Below are 12,040 nucleotides of genomic sequence, written 5' to 3' on the forward strand. Positions count from 1 at the left end.
TTCCAGCTTCGTGTGTATCCTTTCTGAGATATTTTCGATATATAAACCTATATACATTTATATTTTTAAGACACTGTACACAAATGGTTGCCTACTTTACCCTCTATACATAGCCTGTTTTTTTCACTTAGTGCTACATCCTGGAGATCATTTATTAGCAATACATATGGAAGTGCCTCATTTACTGGCTGGATAGTATTCCATTTTTGTGGACTGGAGGTTATTTTTGGTTTTTTGCTTTTACCAACAATGCTACATGCTTTTCTTTTAAATGTATCTGCTGTTATATGTATGTTTAAATAATTTTGTGATTTGAAAAAAATTCCTCATGATTCTTTTAGGTTGAACCTACAGAAAGGATGTAACTAAATGTCTCATTGAACCTCTGAGCTTCCACAGTGTGACTAGCTGTGGTAATTATATTTATTAAATTATTGAAGGATTTTAAAGCAGGGGACTGGAATGATCAGATTTGCATTAAAAAAAGTCATTCTGGCTGTAGTGAATTGAGTAGAATAAGGCTAAAGGCAGGAATATTAGGGTTATCCAGGCAAATGGTGAGACTGGATCTGAACTTGGATATTGGGAGTTGAGTTGGTGATTTTATTGTATTTGGGGTTGCGGAGAAGTTGCATAGAGGATAAAATCTAGGATTCTGGCTTGTGCCTTTCACTGAGTTGGGGATTCCCATAAGGAGTGGGATTTTATTTTTATTTTGTCAAGGAAGAGGGATAGGGGGTTAATTTGTGACATGTTCAGTTTAGGTGACTATAGTTCTGTCAGATGTAGATGACCATTAAGCAGCTGGATTTGTGGCTGAAGCGCAGTGTCAGGTTCTGGGTTGATAGTAGTAGATTTTGGAGGCAAAATCATACAGAAGGAAGGAGAAAAGGTTTTAGGATGGAAACCCAACATTTAAATTACAGGTAGAGTTGAATATTTAAATTAGTAAATTACATGATTAAGTTCCTTAAAAAAATCTTATTCTAGTTTAAGCATTAACAGTGAGATTCACTATCTAATATATGAATTTTTAACAGTTATTTTCCCTTAGTTATTTTAGTACTATATAGTTCCTGAGGAAAATTGGGTAAACTTAAGAGTTTTTTTTAAGAAAGTACCTCAATAGAAGTTAGCAATATAAACTCCATCTTTCCTAATCATTTGGATTATACTATGTGGAAGTTTGTTCAATCTTTAATAATTGCAGAGAAGTGTAGGAGGTTTGAAAATATGATTTCCCAAGAATATTAAGGTTTTTAGTTGGAGTGATTTTTGTTTATATTAACTCAGTTTGAAATAAATATTAGTCAAAGACTTTTCAGACATTTTAAAAACCACAGTATTGACTTAATGTATTGATTCCTAAGTCTAGAACTGCTGTCTACAGTGCTTGCCTTTGCTCTAGACCCCTGTAAAAGCACTGCCAAAGGACATCACCACTTTGATTCACATTTCACAAACACTTCAATCCAAACATTTAGGAAACAAAACTCTTCCTGCCTCTTTCCCCCCCAAAACGATGGGGAGAGATTCCTCATGAAACCTTCAGGAACCTGGGAATTGCCCTCGGCTTCACTCTGTAGTTCACTGCCAACATCCAGTTTGTTACTGTCTAGTACGTTTTCCCTCATGATATTTCAGGTCATTCCTTGTTACTTTTTGTTGCCTCTACCTTATTTTAACTAAAAATATCTGTTTATTTGGCTTCTGTAATGCTGAGTGGTCTTCTTACCTTCTGTCTTCTGCCTCTTGTTATGCCCTCCAGTTCATTCTCTTGACTGCTGTTGGATTAAGCGTTCTAAAATGCTCTTTTAGCCAAGCTCTTTCAGTTGTGGGGAAGAGACTCAAGTTACCTTAAGTAATGAAGTGCTTATTGAAAGGAACCATACACAGGGGAACCCAGGAAAAGTTAAACAACTTGCTCTCAAGAGCAAGAACCTAATAAAACTTACTCTCAAGAAGAATAAGAACCTAATAAAGCTAGAGACTTCACTCCAGTGCTGCATTGTTAACTTGTCCTAGATACCCTTTCTTTCTTCTCCAGTTTTTCCCACCATGTCATAGCTTCCATTTATTCCTAATTTCTGCTCCTTATAACTACTATGTGACCCCATGCCAGCATCTCACCTCTTGGCTGCAGTCATTTTAACTTCAGCTCCTGTTGCTAACCATTTCCTTTTCCCTAGGATTTTCTGATTTGAATTCCCAAGAAACAATTTCTTTGGCTCAGCTCTTTTTCTCATTGATTGCTAACAAGTGTGTGTACTTAGGTTATGTCACCATTCTTGGCCATTTATTGTTAGCTGTGTGCTTGTATGTATATATGGGTATGGGGAAAGATCTTAGTGGTAGAAAGTATGGGGCAGTGTGCAGGCTCATTTACCGCGAAATGGGGTTGTGAGCGTGGCCCACACCATAATTTTGACATGTATAGTAGAGATAAAAATCAAATCATGTTCTTCCCTATTGAAAAATCTTCAAAAAAGCTGTCTCATTGCTTTCAGGATAGAGTTTAAACTGTAGCATGGCATGTATATGAGATCATTTATAATCTAACTCTTAATTCTCTAGCCTTTCTTCACTTGCTGTCTTCCTTAAATTCTTTAATCCACTCTTACTGACTTTAGGCTTCCTCTCAGGTAATGTGCTTTCCTTTTACATTTGATGTTCTATTTCCCTGATTTCTGCTTTCCCCTTCCTTTGCTTGGCTAATTTCTGTCTGTCCTTTAGGATTCAGTTCAGATGTATATTCTTCAGGAAGCTTTCCTTTACCCCTTTCAGATTAAGTTAGGTACCATTTTTATGTGCTCCTGTAGCACATAGTAATTACTTCTATCATAGCTATCTAATGAAATTGCTTCGTTATTTATCTGTTTTCTTCACTAGGGTTTGACTACTTTGGTAAGAGGGATGATATCAGTGCTTTTTAGTAAGACAAGTTTTTAGATTGAGCATTTTAAAAAATATAAGTTAAAAAAATAAAAAAATAGGTCTCACTATGTTGCCCAGACTGGTCTTAAACTCCTGGACTAGAGCCATCCTCCCGCCTCAGCCTTTGAAAGTGATAGGATTACAGGCGTGAGCCACTGTGCCCAGCCTAAAAATATAAGACTTTATAAATTATAAAATATACAAAAAGTACATAGCTGGTAAATACATAGGTCAGTGAATTTTCACTAAGAACATACCAGTGTAACCAGCACCTACATCAAGATACAGAATATCACTAGAACTCTACAAGCTGCCTCATGCCTTCTTCTAGTCACTAATCCAGCTCATAGAGGATTTAATTTACATGGGAAGTCCTTTAACATATAGGTTTCTGTACCTATTTTGTGTGTATCTTTAGATATACAAGGAATATAGGTATTGGAATTTTGATCCTGTAGAAAGAACATATATAATTTATGTTACAGAAACAATTATGTCATAGTTTCATACAATAGACAAGTTCAAAATAACATAATACTACTAAGGTTTATTTGTGAGATGTTATATTTAGGTAGGTGTTTTTGTTCATACATTTAATATGATTTTGGAGTGGCAGAAAATAATATGATAGAACAAAGTATATTTGCTGAAAATGGCCTGTGAATTATGAGTGGTAAATATGCTTGGGATAGGTATAGTAAACACGTAAAGCGCTTTCCAAGTAGTGTTAGGCCTCTGGGTTTTAATGTGAATTATGTTGCTGGCATATTTTGGCAGTGGGGTCATCCAGCGGGCAACTGAAGTGTAATTTTACATGTACAGTGAGGAACGGACTAGCTGTCCTGTTATAGACAGCTGGCTTGCTAAAAATTGTGGTTTTTTTTTTTTTAAACAATTAGCAATAATTTTAGAACATAGTAAACTCTTAAGATTGTGTAGCTCTTTGAATATATAACTCTGTTCTTTTAAATATTCTTTTTCCTTAGATAGGCTTTCATATCTGTGAATCTTAAATCCATTAAGTGGAGAGAATATGGATTTTCAAACCTAGATTTCTAACAGACCTAGATTCAAGTTCTAGCCTCATAACTTTTGAACTGTCATTTATGGGCAAACCATTTAACATTTGTGAGCTTGTCAGAATTTTCATCTTTCAAATGGGGATGATTGGGAGATGGAGGTGGAGGCAGGAGGATCACTTGAGCCTAGGAGTTTGAGACCAGCCTGGGCAACATAGGAGACCCTGTCTCTACAGAAATGACAAAATTATTATTAAATAGCTGAGTGTGGTGGCATTCACCTATGGTCCCAGCTACTTGGGAGGCTGAGGTGGGAGGATTGCTTGAGCCTGGGAGGTCGAGGCTGCAGTGATCTGTAATCATGCCATTGTCCTCCAGGCTGGGCAACAGAGTGAGACCCTGCCTCAAAAAAAAAAAAAAAAAATTGGGGATAATATTTGCCTCATAAGACTATCATTGGAGTTAAAAAAAAAATTTTATGTGAAGCACCGAGCATATAGTAGGTACTCAATAAGTCTTCCTTTTCCCTCTTGAATACATCTATTTCTTGTTTTATTTATTTATTAATTTTTCTTCTTCTTTTTTTTTTTTTTTTTTTTTATAAAGACAGTCTCAGCCTGGCGTGGTGGTTCACGCCTGTAATCCCAGCACTTTGGGAGGCCGAGGTGGGTGAATCATGAGGTCAGGAGATCGAGACCATCCTGGCTAACACAGTGAAACCCCGTCTCTACTAAAAATACAAAAAAATTAGCCAGGCCTGATGGCGGGTGCCCGTAGTCCCAACTACTCGGGAGGCTGAGGCAGGAGAATGGTGTGAACCCAGGAGGCGAAGCTTGCAGTGAGTGAGCTGAGATCGCGCCACTGCACTCCAGTCTGGGCAATAGAGCGAGACTCCGTCTCAAAAAAGAAATAAATAAATAAAAATAAGACAGTCTCACTCTGTCACCCAGGCTGGAGTGCAGTGGTGCAATTTTGGCTCACTGCAACCTCTGCCTCCTGGGTTCAAGTAATTCTCGTGCCTCAGCCTCCCGAATAGGTGGGACTATAGGTACGTGCCACCATGCCTGGCTAATTTTTGTATTTTTATTAGAGACAGGGTTTCACCATATTGACCAAGCTGCTCTTGAACTCCTGACCTCAAGTGAGCCTCCTGCCTTGGCCTCCCAAAGTGCTGAGATTATAGGTGTGAGCCACTGCGCCCAGCCTGTTTCTTGTTACGTTTAAATATGAAATCAGTAATTTTTTTTTTTTTTGAGACAGAGTCTCTCTCCGTTGCCCAGGCTGGAGTGCAGGGGCGCGATTTCTGCTCACTGCAAGCTCCGCCTCTTGGGTTCACGCCTTTTTCCTGCCTCAGCCTCCCGAGTAGCTGGGACTACGGGTGCCTGCCACCATGCCCGGCTAATTTTTTGTAGAGACGGGGTTTCACCGTGTTAGCCAGGATGGTCTCGATCTCCTGACCTTGTGATCCGCCCGCCTCAGCCTCCCAGAGTGCTGGGATTACCAGTGTGAGCCACTGTGCCCGGCCGAAATCAAGAATTTTAAGAATTTCATTGTGTGACTTTTAGAAAAAATGGCTAATCAAAGTTTGTTGCTAAAAGAAGTAGATATTAGGACAGTCTGTCTGCTAGTTGTCTTTCAAGTGTGATATTTTTCAATTAAAATATTTCTTGTGGCATTGGGGCATTAAATTTTTTTGAAAAAATATTGCAAAGAAATGCTGCTCTTGATGTCATAGCATATAGGATTAATGGATTTTAGAATGTATTTGATTCAGTGTGAGTTATCATAACAAAATGTGTTCTGTTTGTTAATGACAAACATTCCTTAAATAATTGACAGATTTTAGTACTATTGCTGTTTGTAGTGTGTAAGTATTTGTTTGAAATCTGTTTGCTTTTATTGATCAGATGATAGTGGACTGAGTAATCTCTGGAATTTTCTTTCTTTTTTTTTTTTTTTTTGAGATGGAGTCTTGCTCTGTCTCCCAGGCTGGAGGGCAGTGGTGCAGTTTCGGCTCACTGCAACCTCCGGCTCGTGGGTTCAAGCGATTCTCCTGCCTCAGCCTCCCAGGTAGCTGGGATTACAAGTGCCTGCCACCATGCCCAGCTAATTTTTGTGTTTTTAGTGGAGACGGGGTTTTGCCATTTTGACCAGGCAGGTCTTGAACTGCTGACCTCAGGTAATCTACCTGCCTTGGCCTCCCAAAGTGCTGGGATTACAGGTGTGAGCCACCACATTCCGTCTAGAATTTCCTTTTTGTTTTTCTTCGTGAGACAGTGTCTCACTGTATTGCCCAGGCTGGACTCAAACTCCTGAGCTCAAGCAGTCCTCCCACTTCAACCTCCTGAGTAGCTGGTACTACAGCTGTGTGCCACTACGCTGCCTGGCTAGATTTTGTTTTTTTTTTTGATGTAAGGGAGAAAGTTCTTAGGTGACTGTGTGGACATGTTTATAAATGATTTTTAGATTGTATTTTTTTGCCTTATTATTATTATTATTATTTTTGTGAGACAGAGTCTCTCTCTGTCGCCCAGGCTAGAGTGCAGTGGCGCGATTTTGGCTCACTGCAACCTCTGCTTTCTGGGTTCAAGTGATTCTTAATTCTTGTGCCTCAGCCTCCCAAGTAGCTGGGATTACAGGTGTGTGCCACCACACTCAGTTAATTTTTGTATTTTTAGTAGAGACAGGGTTTCACCATGTTGGCCAGACTGATCTTGAACTCCTAACCTCAAGCAATCTGCCTGCCTTGGCCTCCCAAAATGCTGGGATTACAGGCGTGAGCCACTTCACCCGACCAATATTTTTGTCTTATTTTGCTTTTGCAACTCTATTTTCTTTTAGTTCTCTTTCTTTCCTCCGCCGTTTTGTAAATAAGATCTTAAAGAAATAGAAAAGTTGGAAGGGAACATTAATATGTCTTATCACTTGAACACTAATATGTCTAACTAGATTCAAAAGATAATGTTTTGCCATCCTTATTTGCTTTATTGTTCCCTATGTGATTATGTGTGTGTGTGTGTGTGTATATATATGTGTGTGTGTATATATATTTATTTATTTATTTATTTTTAGACGGAGCCTCCCTCTGTCGCCCAGGCTGGAGTGCAATGGCATGATCTCGGCTTACTACAAGCTCCACCTCCTGGGTTCCTGTCATTCTCCTGCCTCAGCCTCCCGAGTAGCTGGGATTACAGGCGCCCGCCACCATGCCTGGCAAATTTTTTGTATTTTTAGTAGAGACGGGGTTTTCACTGTGTTAGCAAGGATGGTCTCAATCTCCTGACCTCGTGATCTGCCCGCTTCGGCCTTCCAAAATGCTGGGATTACAGGCGTGAGCAGCCACCGTGCCTGGTTGTGATTGTATATATTTTTGCAGAACCTTATGAAAGTAAGTTGTGCCTGCGTGCCGTGACTCACATCTGTAACCCCAGCACTTTGGGAAGCCGAGGCAGGTGGATCACCTGAGGTCAGGAGTTTGAGACCAGCCTGGCCAACATGGTGAAACCCCGTGTGTACTAAAAGTACAAAAAATGACTGGGCGTGGTGGTGGGCACCTGTAATCCCAGCTACTCAGGGAGGCTGAGGCAGGAGAATCACTTCAGCCTGGGAGGTGGGGGTTGCAGTGAGCCGAGATTGTGCCTTTGCACTCCAGCCTGGGTGACAAGAGCGAAACTCTGTCTCAAAAAAAAGTTACACGTATCGTAACAAGTTTACTGCAAAATACTTAGTATATATTTCCTAAGAAATACATATTTTTCATGTCACCAGTGTACTGTTACCCACACCTAAGAAAAATAATACCCTAATTTAATATTGAATTTATATTTGAATTTTCCCAACTGTCCTGAAAAATGTTTTTTTCAAAAGAGAGCTCAGTTAAATTTTTGCATTTCATTTGATTATCTCTTTTTAGTCTCTCAATCTAGGAAGTTCCTTCCCACATTTCTCTTCCCTATGACATTGAAATGTCTTTGAAGAGACCAGTCATCTTGTAGAATGGCCTGTTTTCTAGAGTTTTCTGATTGTTTCTTGGATTGTTTAACTTGTTCTTCTGGTGCTTGTATATCCTGTAAACTGAAAGTTATATTGTAAGGGATTGAATAGATTCATGTTAAAAAGTTTTGGCAAGAACACTTCATAGGTGATGTTGTATATCATGTCGTGTATTGTGGGAGGCACATAATATCAGCTGTTCTACTATCAGTGACGTAAGTTTGAAAGGTTTAAGGTGGTGTTTGCCTATGTCTCCATTTTAAAAGTAAATTTTTCCTCCTGTTATGTACAATAATCTGTGGGACTGATACTTTGGTAATACACAAATATTCCATTTCTCAGTATTCTTTCTCTAATAATTTTAGCATCTTTTTTGATCCTTAGGTCTTTAAGGATTGCAAAATGGTGATTTTTCTAATTCTGTAATTCTTTTTCATTTAATAGTTATTCAGTTAATAAGAGCTTTGTAACCGTTATCAACTGGGAGTGAACAACAGTTCCTATTAAAAGAGAACAGTAAACGCTTAATTTTTTCCTTACTTTTTAGAGGGAGGATTTGTGCAATAGTCATCTATGATCGTAGCAAATGAGGTTTTTAATGGTCTCATGACTTTTGTTGTATTATAGTCATTTGGAGACTTTTTTTTTTGATGCTCAAATTGTCTCAAATAAGGACAATGGGAGCTTCTTCAAACAGGTTCCTGAATTATTTTTTCCTGAACCCATTAGTCTTTGGATGATTCCTTACTTTTGGGTACATGATATCTTGGCTCACCATGGATTTTTCCTGCTTTAGACTTGGAATCAGCAATTTCTCCAAGAAGCTTGGTCTTCTTACAGTGGAGGATTTTATCTATTTATATATTTATTTAATTAAAATTTTTTTTTTGCGGGGGAGGGGCAAAGTCTTGCTCTGTCACCCAGGCTGGAGTGCAGTGGCATGATCTTGGCTCACTGCAACCTCTGTCTCCAGGGTTCAAGCAATTTTCCTGCCTCAGCCTCTGGAGTAGCTGGGATTACAGGCACGCGCTACCATACTTCACTAATTTTTGTATTTTTAGTAGAGACAGGGTTTCACTGTGTTGACCAGGCTGGTTTGGGACTCCTGACCTCAGGTGATCTGCCTGCCTCAGCCTCCCAAAGTGCTAGGATTACAGGCATGAGTCACTACACCCTGCCGAGATTGTATTTAGAAACCACTATTTAGATGCTAAGTATGCTCCTTGTTATTGGGCTGTCATTGAGACTCTGACAGGAGGGAGTAAAAAGCATGATATCGTCTTGATAATTCCGATTCCAATTTAACATTATAGGTTTCTTCCTTCTCTTCTCCCTACTCCTCTTCCTCCTCCTCCTTTTGGTTTGTTAAATTATTTTTGTTTTAATCTCCTTTTCGTTGAAAATCGTAGTTTTTATTAACATTGACTTATTTGTTTTTTGTAAGTGTTTATAAAATCGTTTCAAAAATAAACGAAAGTGCTCAGCGGGACTCAAAATTTCTTTGCATTTCTTTTTGTCCTTCGACTGTGTCCTGCTAAGAATGTACCTATTGTAAGTAGGACTATGTTTAAAAGTCACTTGAAATAATTATTTTCTCAGTTTGATTGTTACCAGTTTGATATGCAGTTAGGTCTACTTATTTCATTTTAGGATTTGCTTTTCCTGTTTTTAGACTTAATTTGGCTGTGTGCTATGGCGCACGCCTGTAATCCCAACACTTTGGGAGCCTGAGGTGGGAGGTTCGCTTGAGCCCAGGAGGTTGAGGCTGCAGTGACATGTGATTGTGCTGCTGCACTCCAACCTGGGTGACAGAGTGAAACAGTATTTCAAAAAAATAATTAAAAAAAACACCCTTGATTTTATTCTTTGAATATGTAAAGCATTTACATAGTTCAGAAAGAGAAACCATTTAAAAGTTATACTTAGGAATCTCATTTTCTTTGTTTTTAGAGATGAGATCTTGCTCTGTCACCCAGGTTGGAGTGATAGAGCAAGTGCAGTGGCACAATCATTATATCACTACAGCCTTGAACTCTTGGGTTCAAGCCATCCTCTTGCCTTAGTCTTCTGAGTAGCTAATACTATAGGTGCGTGCCACTGTGCCTTGCTAATTATTTTTTTAAATTACGTTTTATTTTAGTAGGGATGGGGTCTTGCTCTGTTGCCCAGGCTAGTTTTGAACTCCAGGCCTCAAACTGTCCTCCTGCCTCAGCCTCCCAAAGTGCTGAGATTACAGGCATGAGTCATTGTGCCTGGCCAGGAATCTCATTTTCATCCCCATCTTTTTCATCCTGTTTTCTCACTTCTCTATACGTAACCATTTTTTTTAAGTCTTTGATTAATCATTCTAATATTTTTCTTTCAAAAATAAAATGTATGTATTCTCTTTTCATATACCAAAGGTAGTATACCATGTATTCTGTTCTGTACCTCTTCTTTTTTTCCACTTACTATATGCTGGAGAGGACTTTGTATTGGTACATAAGATGTTTCTCATTCCTTTTTATGGAGACACAATATTCTATTATACGGATGTACCATAGTTTTATTCAGTGAGTTTGGTTCTGAAGGATATTTATGTTTAATCTTTTGAACTATGTATAAGTAATACATATTGAATAAATTGATTAAAAATTAAAGCTTTCCCAGCATTTCGGGAGGCTGAGGCAGTAAGATTGCTTGAGGCTAGAAGTTTGAAACCAGCTTGGGCAACATAATGAGACCCTGTCTTTACAAAAACAAACAAGAAAACTAGCCAAGCATTGTGGTGTGTGCCTGTGGTCCTATCTACTGAGAAGGCTGACATGGGAGGATCACTTGAGCCCAGGAGATCGAAGTTAAGGTGAGCCACGACGATCATGCCATGGTTGTAGTCCAGCAGCCTGGGCAATAGAGCAAGACCCTGTCTCTTAAAAGAGAAAAAAGGAAAAAGAAAAAAGTTTCTTTCCCAAGTAACTGAGAAGGATCTGATTTTTTCCAGAAGTGTCTTAAAGCTTGCAGAGGTATCTTTGTTCTGTTTTGTTGTTGTTGAGATAATTTTCGGAAAAAAACAGTAGATATATTTTGGTATGGTGCCTAGGTCTGAAGGGACAGTAGATGATTTGCCTGCTTTGTTTCACTGTTTCCTGACTCCTTGAATCATTAGAACTAAAAAAAAGTCCATGTCTTGGATGTTTTCATGTAAAGATACATTCTGTCTTCACTGATTTTTCCCCAAAATTCCCCTCTTATGTACATCTTACCTACCATTTCCCCTTAACTTTAACCTTTCTTCTGTCTCTTTTTTTGTCTTAAGTCTCAGATTATATATAGGATTCTAAGCATTTAATGTACAACTTCTTACAGTATAGTAGGGCAGAACAAATGTATCCTATGAATGAAAAGAGAAAGAGATCAGGAAAATGCTTAAGGCAGAGGGAAGAGTCTGTTGGGATATAAAGAATTCAATCTCTGGGCTTGTAGAATGAGAATTGGTTTAGGGAATCATTCAGATCTAAATTGTCTGTTACTCCATTTAATTAGAATGGAAGTTGTTTCATTTATTGATCAAAATATTTGAGCATCTACCGTGACCAACTTCCTGATGTGTAGGCACTGTGGAGGATACAAAACATTTTGTCATTATGGTAGCTTTTAAAAAATGCACGCTAGGTACCAGACTTATATTACCGTATATTAAATTGCCATAGTAGTTATAGGCAGTTGTTATTTTTCCTTTTCATTCATATACTGATGCTCCCTGACTTACAATGGGGGTTACATCCTGATAAACTCATTATAAGTTGAAAATACTGTAAGTCAAAAATGCATTTATTATACCTAACCTACCAAATATAATAGCTTAGCTTAGCCTTCCTTAAATATGCTCAGAACACGTTAGCCTACAGTTGGACAGAATCATCTGGCAACACAGTATATACTCTTGAGGATCAGTTGTTTATCCTTGTGAGAGCTACTGCTTTCTGCTGCTGCCCAGCATTATGAGAAAGTATCATACTGCATATTGCTAGCCTGGGAAAAGATAAAAATTCAAAATTTTAAGTATGATTTCTACTGAATGCATATTGATTTCGCACTGTGCTAAAGTTGAAAAA

The 12,040-nt window shown here is 38.5% G+C and overlaps 1 protein-coding gene across 10 annotated transcripts in view; it reads left to right on the top strand.

Moving 5' to 3' along the window:
- Window positions 1-12,040, top strand: part of LOC105487515 (myosin IXA) — a 299,768-nt gene that overhangs the window by 2,302 nt on the left and 285,426 nt on the right. The gene's annotated exons all lie outside the window — the stretch shown is intronic.

This window comes from Macaca nemestrina, chromosome 7, assembly GCF_043159975.1.
Source record: "Macaca nemestrina isolate mMacNem1 chromosome 7, mMacNem.hap1, whole genome shotgun sequence".
In the NCBI taxonomy this organism is placed as follows: Eukaryota; Metazoa; Chordata; class Mammalia; order Primates; family Cercopithecidae; genus Macaca; species Macaca nemestrina.